Source organism: Tupaia chinensis, unplaced genomic scaffold (assembly GCF_000334495.1).
Source record: "Tupaia chinensis unplaced genomic scaffold, TupChi_1.0 Scaffold000104_1, whole genome shotgun sequence".
NCBI lineage: Eukaryota > Metazoa > Chordata > Mammalia > Scandentia > Tupaiidae > Tupaia > Tupaia belangeri.
This window is the reverse complement of record NW_006159568.1, coordinates 3,672,411-3,678,139: the sequence shown is the minus strand read 5'-3', so window position 1 is coordinate 3,678,139 and position 5,729 is coordinate 3,672,411. Positions and strand designations below refer to the sequence as shown.

The window sequence follows — 5,729 nt, the reverse complement described above, 5'->3', positions numbered from 1 at the left end:
CATTAAGGTTTGGGTGTTAGGTTCCCGCCCCTGCCATTCTTCAATCATGTCGTAGACCGAGACCGCGGGGGGCGGGGCGCGGGAGGTGGGGGGCGGGGTGGAAAGGTGTTTTCCGCGATCGTGGCGCTAGGGGACTGAATTGGAGCTGAGTGCAAAGATCGCACCGGAGCCCGGAGCCTCCCCGGACAAAGGTTTTGGTGTGGGGTTTGTACGCCTGCCATTCTTCAGTCATTTCGTAGACCGAGACTGAAACAACCCTGTGGGTAGCGCGCCGGTCCCAGGGCGCCCCCGGAGCCAAGCACGGCCACTCCTGTCCAGGGCTGCTGGAAGGCTCCGGTGCAGGCTCCAGGATGACTGAGGCGCGGCGTCTGCCTCCTGCTGGGAGCCGAGCCTGTCCAACGCCCAGGGACATCCAGACATAGCGAGACAGGGCTCCTTATTGCACCTTATGAAGATGTTTACTTTCTACTTATTTTTTCTTTTTTTCTCTTTTCTTTTCTTTTTTTTTTTTTTTGGGGGGGGGGGAGGCTACAGAGTGAGTGCACTCGCCAGAAACAAAGGGAGAAATCATCCTCCAGGGCGGATGGCCACGAAGCAATCCCTTCTCTTCCAGTCTCCTCTGGGGGTTTTTGGGCCTGCATGCACACACTCCCCGTGTGAGTTTTAAGTCACCAGGTCTGGGACTTGAACCACGGCCGACTAAGTGGGAGTCCAGCAACGTCACCATTACTCCATCTGCTGGACCCTTATTTCATTTTTTTGCCTTAGAGCTTGTATGTGATCACTGGGGAAGTAGGGATATGGTGCGGTACTGTCATGCCATGAACTTAGTGATTATGTTGGGTCTACCAGTAGTCCAGGGGACTCTTCTCATCTCACAATCAAAATCATGGCTGCAAAATCCCCCTTGCCATGTGAAGAGACATGTGTAATCTGGGAGTGGCTACATGTATATGCTTGGGGAGTCATTATTCTGCCTACAGCTGGTATTAAAGATAAAATGGACATGGGACCAGCAGTTAGTGTAATGGCTATGTCGTTGGACTCCCACATAGTCGACCGCGGTTCGAGTCCGGGACCCGGTGACTTAAAACTCACGCTGGGCACATGTGCGTGCGTGCCCAAGATCCCAAGAGGAAACGGAGGAGAAGGGATTGTGGCGTGGCCATCCCCACTGGGGGGTGATTTCTCAATACCTGTCTCTCTGTCTCTGTCTGTCTGGCAAGCGCATGTGCCCTATAGCAACCTCTAAAAAAAAAAAAAAAAAAGAAAGAAAGAAAATGGCCATATTGCTTTTAAAGCCCTGTGCTGTATCACCAAATATCCAAAGCAGAACATTAATTATTTCTCTTGAAAGTTAAGAAAAATTGGGACCAACCCATAGTGTGCTGGTTAAGGCAGCTGGCTCCTATATTGCTAGCTGTGAGATTTAAGTTCCAAACCTGGAAGTTTGAGAAACACACCAGGAGCGTGTGTGTCTGTACCCCAAAATCACCAAAAGAGAGAGAAATGGAGAAGGCATTGCTGCATGGCCATTCCCCCACAAGGTTTGGGGGTTGCTTTCTCACTCAACCTCTTTCTGTCTCTAGTGAGTGCACACCTCCTCTGGAAAAGTTGGGAAAATTAAGAATAATTAACTACAGCCATCGTATGGTGTGGTGGTTGAGACGGTGAACTCCCACATGGCTGACCTCTGTTGGAGTCCTGGAACTGGTGGCTTGCTTTCCCATCATCCATCTCTCTCTGGTCAAACTGAATAATAATAATAAATAAATAGATTTGTTTAAAAAGAATAATTCTAAAACAATACATACCATTTATTTTTTTAAAATCTAGGTGCCCAAAGTCCAAAATAAGGGAGAAATAAAGGAGAAGGGATTGCAGCATGACCATTCCCCATAGGGAAATGCTTTCTCGCTTTCCCTCTGTGTCTTTCTGGCAAGTGCACGTGCTTTCTGGGAAATTAAAAAAAAAAAATTTGGTTCTGATGATACAGGTGTGTTTAGTTGGTAAAAATTCATATTGTACACATAATGCACACCTTTTGTATGTATATTTACTGCAGCTATTCTAAAAATACTTAATGCAGTATAAGTAAGAAAACCTATAACTAATAAATATAAATATCATTAGCAATAGGTGGTACAATCTGAGAATCTATGCACAATTAAGAAGCCACTTGTGGGGCCGGCAGGTGATATGGTGGTTAAGGTGCTGGACTCCCACATGGCCAACCATGGTTTGTGTCCTGAACCTGGTGGCCTACTTTCTCACTTTCCCTCTCTCTTTTTCTCTCTCCCTCTCATGGTGGTCAGCCATGTGAGAGTCCATTGCCCTAACCACCACACCACCTGCCAGCCCCGATAGTCAAGCAATTCTGTATTCATGGAATCATTTCTTCTTTTTAGAATTTTCTCCTATGTTCTCTTGAGGTGAAATTGCAACAAAAAGCCTTGATAGGCATTTATCTTGGCTTTTAAGATCACTTTTTAATGAATAAATAATACTACATTTCTTTTTTTTTTTTCTATTTTAAAAAGTGCATACATTCACTCAAGAGAGAGAGGGGAGAAAGAAGGAGAAAATCAGAAAGTGCCCCCCCCAGGGGATGACCACGCTGCAGTTCCTTCTCTTCCACTCTCCTCTCAGGATTTTGGATTCTGAGTACACACATGCACCCAGCATATTTTCCAAGCTGCCAGGTCTGGGGTTGGAATGGTGCAGTTGGCCATATGGGATCCAGCTCCTTAAGCATCATGCCTTCTGATGGGCCCAATAACATTACATTTGTACATCTTCACTACTTTGCTATTTAACTGCATGTATCAACATATATTAAAAAGTCTTCCTAAGTAGTCAAGTTTTACTTGATTGATTTGATTTCGCTTGGATTTAGTTTGAGAGTTCTACAAGCTGGAAAAAAAAAAAAAGACTTATGGCTTTATAATATAGTAAAAATCAAATTAAAAAATATTTTACTCCATAAGCAAAAATATAACTTCAAGCATTCAGGACATAATTAGGCCATCAGAGAATCCTAGACTTCAGGAGATGATCTAACCCAACCCTTTAATCAAACCAGAGGGAGAAGCCTTCCTGCAGCATCCCTGACAGAGACTTATCTGGACACTTTGGGAACAGACCCTGTAACAAATAAAGTCCTGTAACAGGCATTTATTTTGTTTATGTCTTTCCTGTTCTTTTGGCTATTTAATTACTATAAAGTACTCTGCCTCTCTGTAGACTCTACCCATGTATTAGTAGCTTGCTATTCTAAACATTATCTATATTCATGCAATACATATGGCAATCGTAAGATGTATATTCTATTACTCCTGTTTTATAAAGAGATCAAATCACAGAAGACCGAGTTGCCTGAGGTCTCCCAGCCGTTACACGGGAGACCTCGATCTCGTTTGCTCAGTGTCCGCTCTATACACATTTCCTCTCTGTGCTAAGCAGACCCCTTAGGCACGTCTTTCATTATGACAGAAGCTTATCTTTATTGTTTGTTTGTTTGTTTTTGAGAGGTTTTTGCTATAGGGCGCTTGTGCTGGCCAGAAAGACAGAGAGAGACAAAGAGACAGAAAGCGAGAAGTCACCCCCCAGGGGAATGGCCATGCTGCAGTCCCTTCTCCTCCATTCTCCTCTCGGGATCTTGGGCAGGCACACACATGCGCCCGGCGTGAGTTTTAAGCCAGTGGGTGTGGGACTCGAACCGCGGTTTGACTACATGGGAGTCCAGTGACATAGCCATTATGCTAACTGCTGCCCCCCACACACACACAGAAGCTTATCTTCAGGATGACTTCAGTCAGTACTTTTTGGGTGCATTGTTCCAGTAGTTAATAATTCATTGGCCAGATGGTGGTGCAATGGTAAAGCACTACTTATGCTCTGTGAGGCTGACTCGCATGGGAAGGTTCCGAGTTCTTGTCTGGAGACCTGATACACAGGGCATGCACATGCCCTTAACCTATTGCTTTCTGAGGCTGGGAGTGGATGGTGGTGTCATGACCCTGGTGGGTGTTCATATCTCTCTGTGTGTCTCTCTCACTCATGGAAAAAATAAATGTATGAATCTTTTAAAATTTTCCTCTACAGCACCTGCACTCACTGGAGACAGAGAGAGAGAGAAAGGAAACAAGCACCCACCCAGGGGGGATGGCCATGCTGCAGTCCCTTCTCTTCCATTTACCTTTTGAAATTTTGGGTGCACACAAACATGCGCCATGTGTTTTTGCAGTTGCCAGGTTCAGGGGTCAGACCTCACAGTCGATGATGTGAGATCCAGCCACCTTTATCCTAAACCACCTGGCTGGCTCTAACATTTTTTTTTTCTTTTTTGGTTTTGCTATAGGGCATGTGTATTAACAGAGAGAGACAAAGAAAGATGAAGAGAGGGAAAGTGAGAAAGCACCTCCCCCCCTCGCAGGGGGAATGTCACACCACAATCCCTTCTCCATTCTCCTCTCAAGATTTTGGGCACACATGCACATGCAGCTTCAGACTGTAGTCAGCCTTGTGGGATCCAGCCACCTTAATCATCACACCTCCTGGCTGCTCCCCAATTTGTAAAAATAGTAATGCTGGGACCAGCAGATGGTGTAGTGGTTGCATTGCTGGGCTCCCACATGGCCAACTGTGGTTCGGGGTCCAGACCTGGTGGCTTGAAAATCACACTGGGTTCATGTGTGTCTATGCCCAAGATCCTGGGAGGAGAATAGAAGAGAAGGGGTTGTGGCATGGCCACCCACCCCGGGAGGTGATTTCCCACTTTCCCTCTCACTGTCTCTGTCTCTCTTTCTCTCCCTAGCAAGCACACGCATCCTAAGGCAAAAACCTCTCAAAAATAAATAAATAAAAAGAATAGTGCCTATGATCCTTAGCACTCGTGTCAGTTTTTGTTTAACTTGTGGACAAACTTAAAGATGAGGCAAAAATAAATCCTCCTTTGCAGCCCAGCACTCATTGTTCAGTATGCATTCGGTGCATGTAAGAAGGAATATTATAACTTTAAAAAAGCATCCACATAACTCTTCTTTAATCCAGCCCACATCTCGGAATTGTTCCCATCAGGGTCTTACAAAGTTTTTAAAGATACCTTCTTTAAATCAAGATATATAGGGAACCAGCAGTTAGCGTAATGGCTATATCGCTGGACTCCCACATAGTCGACCGTGGTTCGTGTCCTGGACCCGGTGGCTTAAAACTCACGCCGGGCGTGTGTGCGTGCATGCCCAAGATCCCGAGAGGAGAATAGAGGAGAAGGGATTGCGGCGTGACCATCCCCCCTGGGGGGTGATTTCTCGCTTTCTGTCTCTAATGTCTCTCTCTGTCTGTCTGGCGAGCGCATGCGCCCTATAGCAAAAATCTCTCCAAAAAAAAAAAAAAAAAAAGATATATAATGTCTATGGCAACTACGTATGCTTACAAACATACTGATTAAGATATTCATAACTGGGGGAACCAGCAGTTAGCGTAATGGCTATGTCGCTGGACTCCCACGTAGTTGACTGCGGTTCGCGTCCTGGACCCGGTGGCTTAAAACTCACGCCGGGCGCGTGTGCGTGCGTGCCCAAGATCCCGAGAGGAGAATGGAGGAGAAGGGACTGCGGCGTGACCATCCCCCCAGGGGGGTGATTTCTCGCTTTCTGTCTCTAATGTCTCTCTCTGTCTGTCTGGCGAGCGCACGCGCCCTATAGCAAAAATCTCTCCAAAAAAAAAAA

The 5,729-nt window shown here is 45.9% G+C and overlaps 1 protein-coding gene and 1 non-coding gene across 2 annotated transcripts in view; one reads left to right on the top strand and one right to left on the bottom strand.

The window, feature by feature from the left end:
• GNE (glucosamine (UDP-N-acetyl)-2-epimerase/N-acetylmannosamine kinase) overlaps positions 1 to 5,729 on the bottom strand; it is a 66,685-nt gene that overhangs the window by 35,942 nt on the left and 25,014 nt on the right. The gene's annotated exons all lie outside the window — the stretch shown is intronic.
• LOC114006960 (small nucleolar RNA SNORA40) lies at positions 4,888 to 5,010 on the top strand. Its single transcript, XR_003548612.1, has one exon. It is a non-coding gene; the product is annotated as a small nucleolar RNA SNORA40 (small nucleolar RNA).